This window comes from Bombus huntii, chromosome 18 (genome assembly GCF_024542735.1).
Source record: "Bombus huntii isolate Logan2020A chromosome 18, iyBomHunt1.1, whole genome shotgun sequence".
In the NCBI taxonomy this organism is placed as follows: domain Eukaryota; kingdom Metazoa; phylum Arthropoda; class Insecta; order Hymenoptera; family Apidae; genus Bombus; species Bombus huntii.
Window position 1 is genome coordinate 3,406,697 of NC_066255.1, and position 14,203 is coordinate 3,420,899.

General features: G+C 42.8%; 1 protein-coding gene across 1 annotated transcript in view; it reads right to left on the reverse strand.

Annotated features, from left to right (window-relative positions):
• Positions 1–14,203, reverse strand: part of LOC126875578 (homeobox protein abdominal-A homolog) — a 147,604-nt gene that overhangs the window by 90,949 nt on the left and 42,452 nt on the right. The window lies entirely within an intron of this gene.

Here is a 14,203-nt window from a genome sequence, read left to right on the forward strand (position 1 = left end):
GGAGGGTTTAATTCCCTTGAAGCATTGTCCACGTTAGCCACCATTACACTCACATGGCCGTGCAATTAGCAATGTAAATGCCGGTTAGTTAGTTAGCGTGTTCGTAAAGCAAACGAAGGTGGGCACTGGGACTAGATAACGGACCTCCCAGGCGAGTGATCATCTCAATTAACCTTTGATAACGCCACGGTTATCAATTGCTTTTTGCATACCAATCATTGTCTCCGTTTTTTCGCCCCGATTTACCGTGCCGCTAATTCGCCCATCTTTTCGCCAGCTTGCAATTTTCAGTCAACGGTAAAACGTCTCTAGCGTATAGTGTTCGCGATTCAAAGGCAAAGCCATGATCTACACGAACCGTGTATATTAAGCTACAGCATGTTCGTCAAATGAAACACATTGAATTGGAAGGTTCGTAGAGAGACTTTTAGACGTGAATTTTTTAATTCAAAAGTATTTACCATCGATTTTCGAAATTTCAACGTTTCAAGAAAAACAGGGATTGGAAATCTCGTCATTTTGCCTGATACAACCTTTCAATCGTCAGAATATCTGCTTGTGACGAAATTCAAAGCTGTGGACTAATGAGGAAACTCTTTCGTCGTTACTTTACAACAAAATAATTAATTTCTTAGTATATTGTAAATAAAGTATGCAGAATCAAAGTATTGCTTCCACACTTAGAGTATAATAGACGAACAGTTTCTCTTTTACATTATTTTATTAAATTACGTATGATCCATTTCCTCCTATTTTTATTATTATGTTGCTGCATAATTCAATAAATTAATATAAAAGAAAAAATCTTCCTCATAAAACGAAAGAAACTGACAGAAAAAAATAAAATTCGCGAGTGTCGATAAAAATAAATGAGGAAACTCTTTCATCCTTACTTTACAACAAAATAATTAATTTCTTAGTATATTGTAAATAAAGTATGCAGAATCAAAGTATTGCTTCCACACTTAGAGTATAATAGACGAACAGTTTCTCTTTTACATTATTTTATTAAATTACGTATGATCCATTTCCTCCTATTTTTATTATTATGTTCCTTCATAAATCACTAAATTAATATAAAAGAAAAAACATTGCGCGTCTATTATTTCCTCATAAATGCACTGATCAAGAAAAGAAAACGATAAAAATAAATGAGGAAACTCTTTCGTCCTTACTTTACAACAAAATAATTAACTTATTAGTATAGTTATAAAGTATGCAGAATAAAAGTATTGCTTCCACACCTAGAGTATAATAGACGAACAGTTTCTCTTTTACATTATTTTACTAAAAATTACGTATGATCCATTTCCTCCTATTTTTATTATTATGCTCCTGCGTAATTCAATAAATTAATATAAAAGAAAAAACCTTCCTCATAAAACGAAAGAAACTGACAGAAAAAAATAAAATTCGCGAGTGTCGATAAAAATAAATGAGGTAACTCTTTCATCCTTACTTTACAACAAAATAATTAATTTCTTAGTATATTGCAAATAAAGTATGCAGAATAAAAGTATTGCTTCCACACTTAGAGTATAATAGACGAACAGTTTCTCTTTTACATTATTTTATTAAATTACGTATGATCCATTTCGTCCTATTTTTATTATTATGTTCCTTCATAAATCACTAAATTAATATAAAAGAAAAAACATTGCGCGTCTATTATTTCCTCATAAATGCACTGATCAAGAAAAGAAAACGATAAAAATAAATGAGGAAACTCTTTCGTCCTTACTTTACAACAAAATAATTAACTTATTAGTATAGTTATAAAGTATGCAGAATAAAAGTATTGCTTCCACACCTAGAGTATAATAGACGAACAGTTTCTCTTTTACATTATTTTACTAAAAATTACGTATGATCCATTTCCTCCTATTTTTATTATTATGCTCCTGCGTAATTCAATAAATTAATATAAAAGAAAAAACCTTGCTCGTAAAACGAAAGAAACACTTGACGCAACCTAACATAATCGGCTGATGCATGCAGTACACTATAAAATGCGGAATACCTCATTGATGCACAGAGAGTCACCGAAACGCACGATCCTCTAATTAGTTCGATCGTTCGAGAGCTTCCATGCCGTCGAACTGTGAAACGCGGCTCACTCGTAAATAACAGCTCATGAATGAAGAGGATACGTTGTGGAGGCCGGGCGAAGGAGACGTGGCGCGGATGCGGCCCCGAGATCCGCTGTAACGAACGCGCTCGGTAATCGCGACCGAGAGTCGCATGACGACCGTTGAACCTTACTAATGGAACGCTCGCGATAGTCGATCACACCACTTAACATGTACGGGTATAAATCTGGTGTCGTGGCCAGCCGAGGCAAAACAAGCCACCTAACGAAGCGCCGTGTCGATTCCTCGCGTGGCAAGGCGCGACTACCTCTCCTCTCTCACCTCTCTCGAATTCCAACAGTTCCCCGTTCCGTTCCTTTCCGTGTGCCTACGTTCTCATCCTGCAACCTAGGAGCTATCGTCGTCTTTTCTAAGGCCACGATTCTGTGTGAGTTGTGAATACACACACACAGCACGCACACCCGAAGAAGAACACAGCCGAAAAAGAAAGGAGCCATACTGCCATCGGCTATGGCCGCAAGGGTGTTTCCCACGGGCCAAGGACCAGCCCCCTGTCCCAAATTTTTCTGCTACTCGCTATGATGACCCCGTTACCAGCCACCATAATGGCCTGGCCCGACCCCTACTTTCTTCCTCGGGGTCCCGTAGTCAGCTGCATCTGTTTCGTAGAAATAGAGCAACCTGATCCGCCAGACGCCTGACCGAGCGAAGAAACGAGAGAGAGAGAGAGAGAGAAGCAAAAAAGTGTAAATAGAGAAAGTGAAATCGTAGGAATATGGTGTCCGGCTATGAGACGATTTTCAACTTGTTGGAATTCGTACGATCTTCGAATCGAAACGAACAGTGCTATTCTTGATCTTATGGGTAATTGTTTAACGCGTTGCTTGTGGCAGATGGGAGTAGCGAAAGTGTTGAAATTTGGTTAGGTAATATTTGAGGTAGTAAGACTTTCGAATTCCTCTTGAACATGGTCAATGATAGTTTTATTTACGAAGATGTTTCGTGTAATTATCGCATTATTATATTAATTTTGGTTAAGAGCGTAGCAAGTTAAATACGAGATTAGACGATTGTTTCACGATATCTCTAACTTGGAAAAAGAAATTTGAAATATATCAGAACGTGGACGAAAGGGCGCAGGCATTTTGTCCCCGTTTTCAAATACTGTGTTACAGCGATAGCGTTCACGATGCGAGCGATTGCGCGCCAACTAATTTTATAGCTTGACGAAAAGCGCGTCAAACGCGTCGTATAACGTTGCCACAAATTTCCGAGGATTTCGTATCGAGCCCATTAAATCTTCCGGTCGAGCACCGGCCGAAAATGAAAATTAAGCGATTCTCGATTGTTTACAGAAACGTCGTGACTATTGCGCATCCCGATCTTTCGCCTCTTTTCGCTCTTTGTTCTCGACACGGGTGGGGTAACCGAGGCGAGCTACGTTACCGACGGACGCGCCGCGACATTCGAGCTCGCGCAGTTGCGGTACGTGGTCGAACGATGGCGTTCGCATCTTTATGCCACACCCGAGATACTTCGCCGCTCGCAGAGAGCGTCGTGGAGAGCCCTTCACGGCTGACAACCAGTAGCCACGTGCCGTTCGTTTCTCGGGTACGGTTAGAACGTGCCTCTCGTTTGCCAAATTCTCCGATTGTCCCGGACGAAATTTTCAAGCGTTATAATATCGGTAAACTCATACTCGGTATACGTGGATTTCTCTAAAGATGCAATATCAAGTCGTTGCTTGGAATTTGGGTATAAAAGTAAACACGTGAGATATATACAAATCAGGCTGATTTATTAACGCAAAAATGTACGCAACGAATTTACAGCGAACGTATGGAATTCCTAGGAACGTTCGTCGGTATACGGGAACGAATCTGAAACGCTCGGAACAAAGGAATACCCTTTAAAAGTCGTTCGCGAGAAAGGTCGAGCGACTAACACGCGGAATTTCTATAGTAAAAATTATCGCGTTTCCTAGCCAAACTCGTGGTCCTTTTCAAGCGTCAGCCATTTACAAAACACGGTTGAGGGAAACGGCGGAGGAGAAAGAGGACGGTCGGACGATTTTCGCTTGCGTCGATCAGCCATTACGAAACTCATTCTATCGCGTAAGAGGGCTGCCGCGAGACGTCTTCGAACGTCTTCCGGTGGTCGATTACGGTAGCTAGAATCGGGCTAGCGGATGTTGTTAACGACGATCGGTGGGCTCGTGAAAGCGGCCGCCGATAACAAACTGCCGGTCTCGCGGAGGCCCACCACCTTGCGACGAAATTAGGCTGTCTGTAAAATGTAATATTATTTTTAGTTGGCTGCCCTTCCCCGTTCACCGGCGGCAGTAACCATAATTTTTCGTGGGCCCGCGTGGCGTGACGCCGGCTATCCGCTCGGCCAGAGCTCTCACGCATACCAAACTCCATCCACAACACACTAATTCTCTCCTCTATCCACCCACGTGCTCGTCCTCTCTCTCTCTCTCTCTCTCTCTCTCTCTCTCTCTCTTCAGTCCACCCTTCCTTCTTTTCCTTCTCGTTGCTTCGTCCACGGCCTGCTCCCCACCACAAACGATCGCATCTTTTTCGGCCGCTCGGCTCTCTCTAGCGTTCGAATCCGCTTCTTCTTCTATCGCCATCGTCGTTTCGAACGTTCGCCATTCCAGCTGGTCGCCACGTCTTCTCTTTCGTGTACCGACCTTCAAGGTTGAATCGAAATTCTAGCGGACTATTCCGATCCACTCGAACCAAGGTCCTCGCCCTCGTTCCTGACCTTCCGCACCTTTAACTACCGGTTCGAATAATACCCGTGTCGATTTCATTTTCTTCCTTCTGGCCGATGCTACCGATATCTATCAGTGTCTCGCAGTTCCACTTTCGTTTTCCCCCTATGTAGCAATTATTCGAGTCGAGACTGCCATCTAGGTAGGTTGTTCGTCTTAGACTGTGAATGTTTATGTAATGGCGGTCGCGTTGACGCTTCTATGCACAGGGCTATCGTCGTTGTTCTCTATGATCGTTCGTTGGCACAAGGAATGGTATAGCAGCGGTTTTGCTTTTTTTTAAACGCCTACGAAAATTCAAACTATTCCAGAAATCACGCGATCGTGTCATGAATATGAATATCTATCGGTAATACGATAATTGTAATTCGTTTATTCGCCATCTACAATTTCTAGATGTCCGTGAAAGAGTTGAGATTGCGTGCAAAATTCGAACGATTCGGTTCTCAATAAGATGCTACAGATGTTTATATTTCTCTGACTAGCACGCTACTTATTTTGAAATATTTCGATGAAATTATGTTACAACGCGAAAGAATGGTACGAAGGAAGGTAAAGGAATGAAATGAAACAGGTTAACCATCACTTCGCGAGGGTCAACCTTCTACCCGATCTTTATATTTCCTCCCAGCTTTACAATTTCCTTCGACTGGCCAGCACGTTCGTGAGACGAATTACGTAAAATACAAAATGCTTCGACGTTTCTCTGGAATATTCACGAAGCCCTGGAACAGCAGAGAAACGATTCAGACACGAGCAGGAACTCGAGATCGCGTCGGCGGATCAGCGATCCTTCCGCTGGCCAGTCCTTGACATCCTCCGCGGATTTCACCGCAATATCAGGACCGCGGATCATTTCAACGGCTTTCTCCTCGGCATTTTCTGTCACGCAATTAACGTTCGCGCGCGACCGACCGCGCTCACACCGAAAAGACCGAGCCGCGGAGATAAATCGCTCGCTCGGGTTCACGCGGACTCCGGGCAAATTTAAAAACATTCGCGGTCGTCAGATTCCGGGTCGTTTGAAGGCGCGTTAACATCGGGTCAGCATCGTCGATCGAAAACAGAGATCGCGTCCATTATTCCACGCTCGGATTTATTTCCGTTGTTCGTTTCGATCGATGGAATCGAGCGTTTCTTTCCCACCATTTCCTTTCTCATTATGTTCTATATTTTTGAATAAAATTATACTCTTAACTATACCTTTGCACTGCGAATTTTATTTCAATTTTGCGAGTAGCAGCTGCCGATACTGTTAAGTGTTTTATTTGAAATTTGAATTTATTTTTGGTAATTGAATTTTTCCATTATACCTATTTGTTGCTTTGTTTTTTATTTATTATTCAAATAATTTAGGGGAAAGGATAACGTGAAAAATAATTCTATCGCGAAATACTTTTGCTTCAATTTTGCACTGAGAATTTTATTTCAATTTTGTTATCAGTAGCTGCCAATACTTTTAAGTGTTTTATTTGAAATTTTAATTTATTTTTGGTAATTACATTTTTCCATTATACCTATTTGTTGCTTTGTTTTCTATTTATTATTCAAATAATTTAGGGGAAAGGATAACGTGAAAAATAATTCTATTGCGAAATACTTTTGCTTCAATTTTGCACTGCGAATTTTATTTCAATTTTATTATCAGTAGCTACTAATACTTTTAAGTGTTTTATTTGAAATTTGAATTTATTTTTGGTAATTACATTTTTCCATTATACCTATTTGTTGCTTTGTTTTCTATTTATTATTCAAATAATTTAGGGGAAAGGATAACGTGAAAAATAATTCTATCGCGAAATACTTTTGCTTCAATTTTGCACTGCGAATTTTATTTCAATTTTGTTATCAGTAGCTACTAATACTTTTAAGTGTTTTATTTGAAATTTGAATTTATTTTTGGTAATTACATTTTTCCATTATACCTATTTGTTGCTTTGTTTTCTATTTATTATTCAAATAATTTAGGGGAAAGGATAACGTGAAAAATAATTCTATTGCGAAATACTTTTCAACCCTTTGCACTGCGAATTTTATTTCAAATTTGCTAGTAGCAGCTGCCAATGCTTTTAACTGTTTTATTTGAAATTTACTTTAACTAAAACATAAGAGAATTTAAATAAATAAAGGAGGAAACAGATTCGCTAAAATACCAGTTTTATTCACACTATTCTTGTATTTTCTAATTTCTAAGCGTATGATATATCTTGAAACAATTTCCAGGTTGCTATCCTGCTTTCACGAAAAAAGGTGCAGACTGAAAGAATGTCGAGTCACGCTCGACATAGCAGTGCAAAGGGTTAAATCGAATGAAATTTAGTGAAATTTGTTGAATCTCTACATCTTCCTGGAGACCGCTGTTACGAAGAGAATAGAATTCAGTGAAAAAATGCAAAGGTCCATATTACCATGGCCTTGAATATAAATTTTCCTTTAGGTTACAAGGTCTACTGATTTGCTATTTCATTCATGGAGATATACAGGGTGTGGTTAGTAACTGGTGGTACAAGCGGAAAGGAGGTAAAATTCTTTTTTTTAATTTTTCCATCGAGACGTTCCAACGAGACGCGATAAAATGCACGCGCACCCACCGAAAGTTCAAAGTCGATTTTCTCGAAAACGAAACCTCGAACGAAAAATTTCTATTCTACATTTTCGACTTCTTTTTTCGTCTAGAATCACCCCCTTTCCGCTTGTACCGCCAATTATTACCAACCACCCTGTATTTTTCTTTGCTTCGAGGAGTTGGTCTTAAGCTAAAACGATTGAAATTACTTCAAATATTGTTATTATCGTGGAAAATGGGGATGGAAGATACGGTCGCAATGTTTATTGCTCCTTCATTTACGACCAGACATATTTTTGGAAATTTCTTACGTCTTACATTCTACGCTACATTCCTCGACAGATCGCGCGTTATTGAAAACTTATCGGAAATGCAACGTGTCAAGATCGCCTGCGTGGACGTACGAAGCAGCCGACGAAAAGTAGCAATTAACCGTAGGAGCCAGCCTCTATCATGCCACGAGTCTTTGCACCTTTTATCCTGCGCCGTCCCACTCGCGGTGGCGATGGGCGTTTCGTTTGACATTTCGCGCAGTGCATCACAATACAAACGAAATTGCCAGGCGAAACCCTATAATTCTGATAAGCGAAATTCAGCCAGCAGATACGCGAAACAATGTCTCCGAATCTGGCCGTCTACCATCTATCGCCTACGTGTCGTCTTTCAGCTACAAGCTATTCCCTTGAAAAAGAATCCAACGCAAGATAATATCCTTTCTATCTACCGTCTTCTTTTTTCTCCAAATTTTGTATTTTTTTCCTAACACCTGCGCTAGAAACCGTCACCAATGTTGCAACGAGCGCAGCCACGATGGCAAACTCTGCACGCAAAACAATGGCCACACGCGCGACAATTAAAGTGATTTACGGAACAGAGACATTTTTCAGTTGCTCGTAAAAGTTTAACACCTGTGTCGGGATTCAAACGGCGCCACCGAAACGGTATCGGTGCCATTAATCCCGGCATCGATTAACGGCGTTTCGTCGGGAATCGACGCTACCCGAGGGTAAACAACAACGCGTCGCGGCCATCCCGACGACATCGTCGGTAATAACTTGCCATTACGGCTAACGATAGGCGCACGAGCGCGAAGAAAAAGAACTGCCAACCCTTCGATGCTCCCGCCGTGTACCTGAAATCACTTCTGCAGCCGTCGTTCGGAAGAAGAGGAAGAAGAAGAGCAGACAACAGGGTGCAGGAGGAAGTGGAAGACGAAGAGGAAGGACGAAAGAGGTGGGTTACGCGTCGAAGGCGGCCCTATGGATGGCTCGCAAATCATCCGAATGCATCATACCGCAATTACACGGCCAGAGTTCATTTAAACGCGATAAATAATACGCCACTGATTGTACCGTGGCATCTGGCGAGTGCCTTCTTCTCTTCTCTAATGCCCTGCGCGAATACCACGCGTGCTATGTGCACGGGCCCTAACTGGGCCCGCAGCTTTTCTCCGGTGCCAGCCAGCTTTTCAACCGTCTCCGTTCCCTTCTTCTTCTTCTTCTTCTTCTTCTTCTTCTACCGAGGGACGTCGCCGTTCCTCGAACGCCACCCGTTCGAATTTGCCGGCTGTCGGCGCATGCCATCCTTTCAAATTATACATCCGCGGATTGCGGCGAACCGCGCAGCCTTTCGGCTCGAACGTCTTGCCCAGCCAGTACTTTGTTACACACGGGTTTTACGTGTCTTCCGCTTGTTCGTTAAAAACAGGGTCAATTCGTGTTTATGAATAATTCAAAGAAAATTACGTACTCTCGGAACGCGCAACTACGAATCCCCCACGCTCGTTTAATTCACCTGATAAACAATAAAACACTTTCCCCTCGAGCACGTCGCTTTTATCTACGGTTCCCTCTGCCACGAGTTCACCGATCAACCGACTATAGCACGGAAAGATGAAGAGAGAGAGAGAGAGAGAGAGAGAGGGAAAAAGAAGAGAATTGAAACGTCAAACTGAAATCGATGCTGGGAATCGAGTGGCGGAAGGAAACGTGGCATACGTTAGACGAGTCGCGCTGGACGCAACGATAGTTTGTCCGGCGTATTTATCGTTGGAAATCTCGACTGGCTTAATGCGGCCATAAATCGAAAAGGCGCGGTCCGGCCGTCCCACGAAAAAAGAGAAGGTGGCCGTCGTGTCCCGGTGAAATATTTCCAAGTTGCAGTTGGCCGGAGGTAAACGATGCCACCGCGGCCACGAGAACGGCGACGACGCCGCCGTCAACCCGCTATCGCGATAATTCCACGTGAAATTTGCACATTCCTCGAAAGCGACGCATGTTCGGCGTGAAAAGCCGGCGACAGAACGACGCGGAGACGCGTCTTCGTCCGTCGAGATCCGGTTAAAGGCGGACACGAACACGACGCAGCAGAAGAGCATGGCGAGTCCCTTTGATGTCACGACGTATCTGCCGGTCGATCGGCCGACGCACCCTTATAAACAAGGGTTACTCGAAAGAAATCGCAATAATTTATACCCTAAGGGCTTGGGCAGCGATCGCGTGTCGTTCGGTTACTACCTACCGGCCGTACGCTTCACCTATGCAATACACACGTGTTCGTGGCGCTGTCACGTGACCCGAGCATTTTCCTTCCACGCGAACACGAGGTGTACGTGCCTTGTGCGCTCTGCTTTTGAGGAATCAATCGACCGCGGCTACCCGCCTCCGCCGCTGTGTCTCTCTTCCTCTTCGTTGCCCCCTCAAACCATCGCGGTGCTTGCGGCTTCCTTCGCGATGCCAAGCAAACACCGTTCTAATGGTCGAGGAAGGTTTCGCTTAACCCTTGCAGCGCTATGCACGCAAACGCGCGTCTGGCGGAAGCTATCGGTGTGGACTAAGGACACATACCAACCAAGGGTGGTTGGTAACTGTGGTACAAGCGGGAAGGGGGTGATTCTAGGCGAAAAAAGGAGTCGAAAATATAGAATAACAATTTTTCGTTCGAAGCTTTGTTTTCGAGAAAATCCACTTTGAAGTTTCGGTGGGTGCGCGTGCATTTTATCGCGTCTCGTTGGAACGGATCTCACTGTAGATCGTTGTCAGCGATGGTCACGAGTATTCAGCATTCTAGGGGTTCATTTCAATTACTTGGATTACCTCCATATGAAATTTAGATATTTTTATTCAAACGGCTCTTATTTTATTCGTTTTATTTCATTTCTATTTCGATGCTTCTTCTTGTTTGGTGTACGAAACGTACGCAGAGATAATTCCAGCTGTGTACCGTTCGCGAATAAATAATTTTCCTCGGTTTATCTAAACAGCCGAACGGACAGAGTGTCGACAAGTACGGCTCGTCGTAAACCGCGAAAAGTTAATGGGAAACGTAACTCCGTGCTTGACCGAAACGCAACGAAGCGAGGCGACAGCGGCGGCGTTGATCCGCGTTCGTTAAAGGGGTTTCCCCGGAGTAGTTTGAGATTCCAGCGTTAATAAACGTTAACCGAGTGTCGGCGTTAATTACGCGCACAGGTTCGAGACGCGATCGACATCGTGATACGCGTTCGAATGTCCAGTAATTAGCGAAATCTCGCGATCGTAGTGCAATAAATATTCCGGTCACGTGAGCCATCTCGCGAGGAAGAACGATGCGCTGCCGGTCGCCAGAGTAAACGTATTAGAATGTAAATGCGATGCAAGCTTACGTATATTGCGTCTATTCGATGTAAGATAGAAAGATATTTCTTCTCGAAGCTCGTGTCCTTCGAAGCGAACCGACACGCGTAAATTAAACACGTAGGCAAAAGAATCGGGAAAGAGAACTGTGCGCATTGTGTGGGTTTATTCGTGTGTGTAGATGGAGATCGGTGGCGATAAAGAATCTGTGCGCGATTCTGTTTTTTCTTATCGCTGACACGTCTCGATACACCGACTAACGCGATTCCATCGTTCGGCTCACGATATCCAGCGAACGTAATTAAACGTCTAACGTTACCGTAGCGCATTTCGTTTCCTTGCTAAATTGGCTTCGTCTACGAATGTGCGCATAATTGAAATCCCTCGATGCATGCAGAGGCCATTGTTATACGCGAGAATCACGATCAACCCAATTACGTGTCACTTCCGATTTCTCGGCTTCCAAATTTTCTCGTAAACCGTAACGTGCGATTTCCCGCGGTTCTTTAGTACAAAGAAGTCGTTGAGCGCTTCAGTCAGTAAATGTAAATGAAACGCGGAAAGGAATTTGTCGTTTGCCGATCCTGCTCAACTGCAGAAGTAACGTTTCCAAGCAAGCGAGTAGTGCACTGCATTATTTCGTAACATTTAAGCTCGTTCTTCGTTTAATTAAAATTCCAGCATGTATTTTTAACGACGTGTAGTACATCTCTTCTATACGTAGATACCCGGCCATGAAATTGGAAATGCGTTTCTCGCGAAGAAGATGGGAATATGCAAGCGACAAATTAAAAAATTTGCGTAATTGCATAAATCCAGGATTTGTCTTATATATGTCGGAGATGAGAGAACACCGGAGTCCTCCTCTGCAATGTTGGGAAAACCCCAATATCCCAGTCCAGACTTTTACTATAGCTACGCTTGAGTAATAAAAACAAGAAACAGTTTGAACGTTGCAATCTGACTTTATGACGATGGATTCGGGCCCGAAGTGACATAGCGGGTCACTGAACGTGGCCACGGTCACGGCAGGGACGTGTACCTGACTCAGGTATGGAATGATCGTTGGCGTTTGCGTGAACTTTTACGAAACATTGATTACAGATCTTCGTTACTCAGCTTTCAAAGTAATTATACAAATTGTTCCAGATTAAAAGGCTGATTTAATTTTGCATCAACGCTAAAAATACTTTCCGGGGACGGAGCTTCATCACCTTTCAATTTGCCTAATTTTCAGGTAGGAAAATACACGAAACGTAGAGTATGTGCGTGTAGCTGGGGTAATATTTAATAGCAGGCGAAACGGATAGGTTCGCTAGGTTCTGTTTCTCCAAATGTATTCATAAGTTCGCTATACGGGACTAACTATGCATCTAGTAGCTGTATCTAATCAGACGTGCCAATTTACTCGCTCATCCACTCCACTTCCTTCGCTTCCAACTCCTGCTCGTATTTAAGAAACAAGCGAGCAACGTTGTAATTTGCCTGTGTTCTCATCCCATATGCAACTTGCTGTTAATCGTTGATTATTTATTTATCTATATCGATCCTTTTCCGTGCCAGAGGATGACACTCGCGTAGGAAATATCAGGTCGTCCGAAAAATGTGTCCTTCGTTTTATAAGTTAACAAAGACACGACAACACCAAATTACGTACTGACAGAAGAACGCGAAATAACGGAAATGAAAGAAAAAGCGCTAAAAAGAGCAGCAGGGTGCGAAGAGAAAGCCCTGGAATCAAAAGAGGAATCAGTGAGAATATAGAGAATGGTCAGGAAGAGAAAGAGCAAAAAAGAGGAAGAAGGGACGCAGATAGAAACGGGAGAGGAGCAAGAAAGGATGACGGCGGACCAAATTACAGAAGAAAGAAGAAAGAGAGAAACAGAAGGGAGGGGGGAAGGATAAAGAAATCCAAGTACGATATACACCACGGAAACATAGCCAAAGAAAAATTAGCAAAGTACTTGGAAGGGAGGAAGAGTACCGGCGAGATTCAGACGCGGAAACGAGACCAAAGCGAGGGAATACTGGAAAGAAGAGGGGTGAAAAAGATGCAGACTATGCGGAAGGAAAGAAGAAGACCTAAGACGTGTAATAGAAGAATGTGAAATAACGGGAGGACCAAAGGACATAGGAAAACGCTAAACGAGACTGGAGAAGGTTTAGCAGAACTGAAAGCAACGATAGAGAAGAGAAGGTCAAACGACAAGAAGGAGGCACAGCAAGGAGGCCAAAGACCAAAGTTGCAATAGTTTTTAGTCACTAGTTGCTCATTTATAGTTCCCAATTTTTAGTTTCTAGAGATAGAATAAGCAAGATAGTGCGATAGAATAGAGTGGAAAAGAGGGGAAGTAGACGAATCAGAAGAGAAACAGACGTAACAGATGTGAAAGCGAAAGTTAGTGCAAAGCCAAAAGGCACGGACTAAACAACAATAATAATAATAATAATATAAGGAAATAATAGACAATGTTTTTTCTTTTATGTTTGTTTATTGAACTATGCGGCAACCATAATGAGCCACGCCTAATTCAATAGAATAATATAAAAGAAATTGTTGTTCGTCTGCTATCGCCTTGTGATACGAAAGAAACATCCCGAACGAAGCGATAAATAAAGAAATACATAAAAACGTAGATCAGATAAATATTCGATCTATTAACATTTACTAAATACAAATTCGATGTTTTCATTGCTTTTACTTCCTGCTTACTCGACAACTTTGTTAGAGTATCCCGATAAATGTAAAGTATGCTATCGTAACACAAGCGTCTCGCACTAACGATAAACTTCCACGTAGGAACCCTGCGTCCAAACATGCTACGAGAATAAAATATAATTTAACGTATACTAGAGAAAATATAGCACAGCACAGAGGATTCCACATTCGCGGCGATCGAATCGTCGCCGTTACCAGACAAACGATCGTAAAAATGAGACGCAGGCGGAAGCCCGTCCGAACGGCCGCAGACGAATGACATCTTTACGTCAACCAAATAAACCCTAAATTATACCGGAATTGGAATAATTCCAAGTCGGTTGGACTGCGTCCAAGGCCCTTGCCTCCGCCTCTCCTTCGATCGCGCGATCCTCTCCGCGGGGCGTTCTCGTTGGTCGTTGAAGATCCAAAAGAAGAGGTGCAACGTTTTAAAAA